The sequence below is a fragment of the Nerophis ophidion genome, linkage group LG11 (genome assembly GCF_033978795.1).
Source record: "Nerophis ophidion isolate RoL-2023_Sa linkage group LG11, RoL_Noph_v1.0, whole genome shotgun sequence".
NCBI lineage: Eukaryota > Metazoa > Chordata > Actinopteri > Syngnathiformes > Syngnathidae > Nerophis > Nerophis ophidion.
In genome coordinates, this window is record NC_084621.1 from 37,671,351 (window position 1) to 37,680,515 (window position 9,165).

Sequence of the window (9,165 nt, forward strand, 5' to 3'; positions counted from 1 at the left end):
CACCACAGTGCAATGCTGCTTTTAAATCAGTAAACCTCACAAAAAGTGAACCCTCTAACAGCCTTTGGAAGCGATAGACGAACAAAACAAACACGAACGCACTTGGCAATTTTATTTATCGATTCGCTGGGGTTTGTTTGTTAGTCTGTGGGTTAGCAACATAGCTTAAAAAGTTATGGGTGGATTTGCATTAAACTTTCAGGAAATGTCAGAAATGGGATAGGGAAAAAGGGATTCGATTTTGGCGGTGATCCAGATCATCATTTGGATTCACAATTTTTTTTTTTTAAAGATTAAATACTATTTGGAGACAGTCTCGTGTAGGTCTCTTTTCTAGGCGCTTTTGCAGTTCTACAATAATGTAGTAGTACCTCAAGCTACAAGCTTAATTGGTACTGTGATGGGGCTCTTAACTTAAAACACTTGTATCTCAAATGAAGGTCTTCTATTGGAATTAATTGAAATCTAATTAATTGGTGGTGCCTGCTCAACCTCCAAAACATTTTAACATGTATTGTGCCTTTTAAAAAAAACAAAAAAACTTTTAGATAAGAAAAATTGTATAAAAAACAACACAATAGAGTGTACTAATAACAATAGGGGTGTAACGGTACGTGTATTTGTATTGAACCGTTTCGGTACGGGGGTTTCGGTTCGGCACGCGGGCGTACCGGACGAGTTTGTAAGCAAAAGTCTTCACAAGCTGCTCTTCTTTCTGCCTCTGTCTGAGCAGCAAGCATTGTCCCGCCCACACAACCATCTGATTGGTTACATACAAAGCCAATCAGCAGTGCGTATTCAGAGCGATGTAGTCCATGCTTCAGCGTCGAGCAGATATTCGTTTAGCAGGGGAGCAGCGAACTCTCCCCAAATTATAAAAAACACTTCCCAGTCACAACTATTACAATCATCACTATGAGCCCGTTGACCTTCTGGAAACTTAAACTGCAGCTCAGCTAGCTCACATTTCTGGCTTGAGATGAAGGCTAATTAGCTTTTAGCGTAACGTTAGCTCATTTTGTGGTGTTTGTGAGTGTGTGTGTGTGTGTGCGCGTGTGCGTGTGTGCGCGCATGTGTGTGTGTGTGTGTGTGTGTTAGGGGCAGCAAAGCCCTGTCTGTTATTTTATTGAACTCCATGATGTTCAGGGATTAATAATCTCACCTATTGCTTTTGTACTATTTTTTCAGCTATAGTTACATTAATCATTAGTAGCAGCCTAGTTTTGAATGGCAGGGTCCCTGCTATCACATGTTGATAAAAATATAACATTTACATAATAAAGTCAACTACAGGCTTCCCAAATGCTGTAATAAATAAAGCTTGATGAGTTGACTTGAAACTGTTTAATGTTGCACTTTTTATATTTAGAAGAAAGGTTTTGTAATTTTATTTAATCACAGCAACAACTTGAGGTAGTTTAATGTGGATTAACGTGGGCAGAATTATTATAGTGTTCCCAATGTTAAAAGGATAAAGCCATTCTTTACAAATTTGGTAAATAGATAACCAAAAAATGCATATTTTGTTGATTTCTTACTGGACTGAAAATGAACCGAACTGTGACTTCTAAACCGAGGTATGTACCGAACCAAAATTTTTGTGTACCGTTTCACTCCTAAATAACAACTAAAGTAGTTTTATGATATAAATTAATCACCTTGGAGAGTGGACGTCTACGGTACCTATACTTACAGCTCCCTCTCCGCCAAACACACCATCAGCAGCTTTTAAATAATTTAATGGATAAATGTCCATTGTTTGGATATTATTTGAACATTTGCGGCTGTCGATAGATTCATTCTGCTTCAGTATGGTGCAGACTAGCACTTGTAGGCTCAAATTGCTTCACAAAGTCTGTTTTTGATTATTTCTTTCTTTAATTCAATTAATATCCTCCAGTTCTTCTTCACAGCACTGTCCTTCATACTCACTTTCTTCCATCTCATGGTTGGAAAATCAATAAATCAATTAAAGATTGTTTATACAGCCCTTAATCACAAACCACTACAACAAAATGATGTCCATCTCTAGCTGTAAACTAATCCTAGCGATTAAGACTAGATGTTTTGGTCAGATCGTATGGGGTTCACTGTAACCTTTGCTACACTGACTAATGGCGAGGATGTTAATAACAAAAATGTTCGCTGGCAACCTAAAGCATGCCGGGATATGTGTGTGCGTGTGTGTGTGTGTGTGTGTGTGTGAGTGTGTGTGTGTGTGTGCGTGCATGCGTGCGTGTGTGTGTGTGTATGAGACCCCAGGTAAATGCCTTATCAGTATCATGCTTCAAACCCTTCTTCGAAAGGCTGTGCACTACAAAACGTGCTCATTGTAACCATTAATTCTGACTTCCTCACAGAAAAGAAAAAACAGCACAAATTGTTTGACTCATTTTTGTTTAGTTGCTTAATGTTTTTTATATATTGTGTTAATGTAGCTGATCAATTTGAATTTATCATTATTTATTGGGTTTATCAAAAAAATGTCAGTATCTAATACAGTTTAAATAACTTTTTTTTTTATTTCAGGCTAATTGATGCACTTCAAATATTTTCTTTTACAGACTAAAAACAATGTTCATAAGGTTTTTATTTATTGTAATTTGATCTATATATTTTTTTTGTTTTCTTTCATGTTAATAAGGATACAATACTATGCAAAGGTGTACTTACAACATTTTTATAGACAAACGATACCCGCAGCAGAATCGGGGGGAGGGGGGTACAAAATGTTTTCTTTTTCCCAAGGGGTTGTACCAGAAAATAATTGAGAAGCACTACGCTATGAAAGCATTGCCTCTATTGTCGCTGTGTTGTGCTATATACTTTTTCATGCATTCCAAAATCATTATTCATGTAGAAAAATAAATTCTAGTGTTGAGGATAGACACCAAAAATAACTCCACCTCTTAATCTTCAGCAGCCACTAATCTTCTCCACCGGAATTAATTGCTAAAGACCAAATGAAGTTAGAGAATGGGTGCTAATCTCTAATTCCTCATGAGAGTAAACCTTACTTTTAAATACACATCTTGTCTAAAGAACCCTTTCGAAATAGACAAACCAGTTCTGCATCATTCGAGGCTGAAACTGGCTTCACGTTAAATCCTGCATCAATAAGGACCATACATGCTGTGTGAAGTTGGTCCCACTCACATTGTAAATTTTGAAATAGCACTGCTATTCGTTTCGGCTGTTAGGATGTTTATGTTATTCCGAAATACATTTTCTGACTAGCGACATCAGCAAGCCCACACACCTTGTCAAAATCTACCCAAACTTTTCTCATTTGTTTGTATTGCAAATTATTTGTATCTACTATATAGTTTTTATATTATTAACATTTGATATTTTGTGTGTTATTGCTTTCTTATTCATAACTGGCTCCCCAACCGTGCCCAAATATCCTCAGACTTATTCTATTTGACAGTGCTGGTTTGTGCTGCAAATTTTTTTGTCTATGTTAATGTTTTATTAAGTTTTAACCAGCACCCCCACCTTGTCAAAATCTCCCTAAATCAGTCCCAACTGTTTGGGCTGCAAACCTTTTTTTGTCGTGTTTATTGTGTTATTATTCCTTACCAGCCCCTCAGACCTGTCTGAATCTCCCCAAACTTGTCCCAAATGTTTTGCACTATGTTTGTGCTAAACCATTTTGTCTGTCTAACTATTATAATTTTTGTGTTATTAGCATTTTACGTTTTTTATGTTATTACCACTTAATTAATTTATAACAGGCCTATGTCAAAATCTCGCCAAACGTTTTCCATTGGTTTGTTGTGCAATTTTTTGGGATAGCTATTTTAGTGTTCATGTTGTTAACTATTATAGTTTGTATGTAATTAACTGGGGCAGCACAGTGGAACAGGGGTTAGTTTGTGTGCCTCACAAAAGGAAGGTCTTGGGTTCAATACAGGGCTCAGGATCTTTCTGTGTGGAGTTTGCATGTCCTCCCCGTGACTGCGTGGGTTCCCTCCGGGTACTCAGGCTTCCTCCCACCTCCAAAGACATGCACCTGGGTATAGGTTGATTGGCAACACTAAATTGGCCCTAGTGTGTGAATGTGAGTGTGAATGTTGTCTGAGGTGGCGACTTATCCAGGGTGTACACTGCCTTCTGCCTGAATGCATCTGAGACAGGCTCCAGCACCACCTGCGACCCCGACAGGGAAAAGCGGTAGAAAATGGATCGATGGATGGATGTCATTAACTATTACAGGTTTATGATATAAATGTTTTATAATTAAAAATTAAACATTTATTAAAAACTGTCCCAATCATTTGCGCTACAGTATGTTTGTTCTGATTTGTGCGGAATTTTTGTTGTCTATTATCGTTTTATTGTTGCTAACGTTTCATGGTTTGCACGTCATTATTGAAGTGCAAATCATTATCTCTACAAAAAGGGACAGAGCCGCCTCTACTTCCTCAGGAGGCTAGGATCCTTCAATGTCTGGACAAAGATGATGAAGATGTTCTACGAGTCGGTGGTGGCGGGCGCCTTATTGTACGCCGTGGCCTGCTGGGACAGCGGGCCGAGAGCGAGGGACGCAAACAGGCTGGACAAGCTGGTAAAGAAGGCCAGTAACGTGGTGGAAGTGGAGTTAGACTCTCTGGTGGTGGTGTCAGAGAGGAGAAGTATAGCAAAGCTCCCAGCCATTATGGACAACACCTCCCACCCACTACACTCGGACCTGGCGGAGAGAATGAGCACGTTCACATTCATACCGACAGCCATCTGACTGTACAGTGCATATTAGGGGTGTGGGAAAAATCGATTCGAATTTGAATCGCCATTCTCACGTTGTGCGGTTCAGAATCGATTATCTTTTTTTTTTTAAATCAATTTTTTTTTTGTTTGTTATCAATCCAACAAAACAATACACAGCAATACCATAACAATGCAATCCAATTCCAAAACCAGACCTGACCCAGCAACACTCAGAACTGTAATAAACAGCGCAATTGAGAGGGGACACAAACACGACACAGAACAAAACCAAAAGTAGTGAAACAAAAATGAATATTATCAACAACAGTATCAATATTAGTTATAATTTCAGCATAGCAGTGATAAAAATCCCTCATTGACATTATCATTAGATATTTATAAAAAAAAAAAAAAAAGAACAATAGTGTCACAGTGGCTTACACTTGCATCGCATCTCATAAGCTTGACAACACACATTGTCCAATATTTTCACAAAGATAAAATAAGTCATATTTTTGGTTTGTTTCCTAGTTAAAACACATTTACATTATTGCAATCAGTTGATAAACCATTGTCCTTTACAATTATAAAAACTTAAAAAAAAAAATCTACTACTCTGCTAGCATGTCAGCAGACTGGGGTAGATGCTGCTGAAATGTATTGAATGAATACAGAATTGTTTTGAATCGGAAAAATATCGTTTTTGAATCAAGAATCGCGTTGAATCGAAAAAATGTATTTATAATCGAATCACAACCCCAAGAATCGATATTGAATCGAATCGTGGGACACCCAAAGATTCGCAGCCCTAGTGCATATGTTCCTTCTTGACTGCACTTAAATGTAGAATCTATGTAGGGCTGGGCGATATATCGATATACTCGATATATCGCGGGTTTGTCTCTGTGCGATATACAAAATGACTATACAGTGATATTCAAGTATGCGTTGTCACGCAGTTGCTTTTAGCTGCGGGCATTAAATTGCATGCGTTTCCACCTCTTTCTTGTCTCTCCTTCTCACAGAGACTTAAAACAAGCGCACCTTCTGACATACGTCACATACTGTCACGTGTGCAACGTCACACGCCCTCCCCGAGCAGAGAGGTAGCGACATGGGTAACATTAGCTGTGATGCTAACAGTGTGTTGCGAGTGGTAATACGAGAGAAAGAAGATGTGAATCTGGTAACAAATGAAGGAAGAATTAACTCCAAAGAAAAACAGCACAGGGTTCATCGTCTGGCGGTGGTTTGGCTTCAAGCGGGAACATGTTAAACATTTATATAGCAGAAGTGTTGCTACCAAAAGTAGCAGGCAGCACTGCTAATTTGTAGCATCATTTGAAAAGCCACCCTGCTAGAGAATGAAGAGTGCTTCAAACTGTGCATGTCAACTTCTCCGTTGGGTGCCACACCTACAAAATGCCAAAGCAGCTATTTCCACATCAACACCGTAGAACAGTGGTCCCCAACCACCGGGCGACAAGAAATTAAAAAAAAAAGAAAAAACATTTTTGTTTTGGTTTTTCTATCCATCCATTTTCTACCGCTTATTCCCTTTTTTGGGGTCGCGGGGGGCGCTGGCGCCTATCTCAGCTACACTCGGGCGGAAGGCGGGGTACACCCTGGACAAGTCGCCACCTCATCGCAGTTTTTGTTTTTTCAAATTATTAAATCAACATAAAAAACACAATATATACATTATATATCAATATAGATCAATACAGTCTGCAAGGATACAGTCCGTAAGCACACACGATTGTATTTCTTTATGAAACCCCCCCCTGGTCCGTGGGACAAATTTTCAAGGGTTGACCGGTCCGCAGCTACACAAAGGTTGGGGACCACTGCCGCAGAACATATACTATTTGATATGCAGCTCTTTTTTAATGTGACACTTATTGGAATATATTGTGTGACATCATGCACAAAAGTGCACTTCATTTGTTTTTAACTATTGTAGTGGCGTTCTGTACAAAAAGTACACTTTAATTTAGTGTTGTTTTGATATGTCATCTTAGGGACATCATGCTCAAAATTGGACTAATAGCTTGTTTTAAAATGTCTCTGACAATCTTGCACTTTCTGTTTTGAAATGATATGAATGTTTGTGCCACTGCTTAATAACTGTTTAATAAATACACTTTTGGTCAATTGACTTAGTTGTGATTTCCCTCTCTGCATGAAAGTTTAAAATGAGCATATATTAATGCAGTATGAACAAGAATGTTTAAATTTAGACACATAGAATCATCATACTGCTGTGACTATATGTTTCAAATTTTAATTCAAGGCTAAGGCAAAATATCGAGATATATATCATGTAGCAAGACATGGCCTAAAATATCGAGATATTAAAAAAAGGCTGTATCGCCCAGCCCAAAATATATGTATAATATGTTTATATTATTCACATGTGAATAGTGCTGTATAGTATTTATTCTCTATTGTGAGCGAACTGTGGTGCTGAATTTGCCCCAGGGATCAATAAAGTACTTTCTATTCTATTCTATTCTATTCTATGAACGTGTTATAATTCATAACCACACCTGCCCCTTGTCAAATTCTCTCCAAACTCATCCCAATCGTTTGCACCATGTTTGTGCTGGAAAAAATGTTTCTATACTTTTTATGTTATGTGGCTGGTTATGATTGAATAATAAAAACTATAACAATTAGACGAAAAATGTTTGCAGCACAAACCAGCACAAACGTATGGGACAAGTTAGGGGCGATTTTGAGGCGGTATAGCTCGGTTGGTAGCGCAGCCGTGCCAGCAACTTGAGGGTTCCAGGTTTGATCCCTGCTTCCGCCATCCTATTCACTGCTGTTGTGTCCTTGGGCAAGAAACTTTACCCACCTGCTCTCAGTGCCACCCACACAGGTTTACATGTAACTTAGATATTGTGTTTCACTATGTAAAGCGCTTTGAGTCACTAGAGAAAAGCGCTATATAAATATAATGGATGACGTCACTAGTAAGAAACTGTGTTTTGAAATAAGGTATGGCAGTGGTATTTTGATATTTGCAATTATAAGGCAGCCAGCAACTTCACACAGGTATATCATGTAAACAGCACCTGACCAGCACCACCTGAAAGGCCTCACTGTTCAACTTTACAACCCCCCAAAAACATAACATTCCAGCATCTGAGTACGTCAGCCAGGGCAACACTGATCTGTCTGTTCTGACTTTAAAAGTTGTGTAGAGCGTTTAAAAATGATGCCGTGTGCACATGACTAATCCAAAGAGACGTGAAATATGTCTTTACTTTCGCCCCAGCTGTAGTACCAGTAGTGCCTGTGACGTCATACTCACTTCACTGGGCATCTCAGCGCGACCACTCTCTTTAATTAACAGCGCTTTACTCGAAGCTTCGGTGTGATGTGGTGAAAAGGCGTGCGGCGTGTCTGCTAAATGACACAATAATCAACTTTGTGCTTGTCTTTTTTAAACCGGAAGCAATGCCGCGAAATAAGAAGAAAAGAAGAAAAAAAGAGGATACAGTACTCACCTTGACAGTTACAGATGCGATTTTCAGGTGATAACGTTTTCGGAATTATTAATTAATTGCGTTTTTAAGAGCGATAGACAGCCATTGGAGAAATAAAATTGGAATAATTACAACCGACTCACTCGTGAAGCGTGACTCGCACATATAAACCGAGCTTCTACTCATTTAAAAAAACAAAACAAAAAACCCTTCATTTGCCCACTGCCCCGTGCAGCCAATTAGAGATAGGAACTACAGTGACGTCATAGAGGCGGGGCTTGTGGCTGGACTCGTTGGTGTTTTATCGTGACGTATTTTGGGGACTCCCAATGAAGGTTATGATACACGGCAACTAAAGCTGTCCACTCGCTAAATCGGTGAAAATATTCATGTACTTATTCTTACTACGTGGGCTTGTTAACGAGGAAAGGCACATAACAAAAACGAGCGAGCTGGACGTATGAAAGTGGGACGCTAATATGAAGTTATATTGCCCTCTGCAGTCCACACTGCGGAATCGCAGATGCTGGATGCCCTTGAATGGAAAAAGTATCCCGTAATTTTAGTTTATAAATGTAGTCCCACTTTTGATGAGTTACCCTGTATTGCAGTGGTTCTCAACCTTTCTTCAGTGATGTACCCCCTGTGAACATTTTTTTAATTCAAGTACCCCCTAATCAGAGCAAAGCATTTTTGGTTGAAAAAAATAGATAAAGAAGTAAAATACAGCACTATGTTATCAGTTTCTGATTTATTAAGTTGTATAACAGTGCAAAATATTGCTCATTTGTAGTGGTCCTTCTTGAACTATTTGGATAAAAATATGTATAAAAATAACTTAAAACTTGTTAAAAAATAAACAAGTGATTCAATTATAAAAAAAGATTTCTACACATAGGAGTAATCATCAACTTAAAGTGCCCTCTTTGGGGATTGTAATAGAGATCCATATGGATTCATG

At 38.5% G+C, this 9,165-nt stretch overlaps 1 protein-coding gene across 2 annotated transcripts in view; it reads right to left on the minus strand.

The window, feature by feature from the left end:
• osbpl3b (oxysterol binding protein-like 3b) overlaps window positions 1-8,407 on the minus strand; it is a 109,018-nt gene extending 100,611 nt beyond the window's left edge. For both annotated transcript variants that reach the window (XM_061915823.1, XM_061915821.1), the window contains exon 1: window positions 8,226-8,407. The gene's annotated coding sequence lies outside the window, so the exon portion shown is untranslated. The remainder of the gene's footprint in view (window positions 1-8,225) is intronic.
• Window positions 8,408-9,165: the final 758 nt, after the last annotated feature.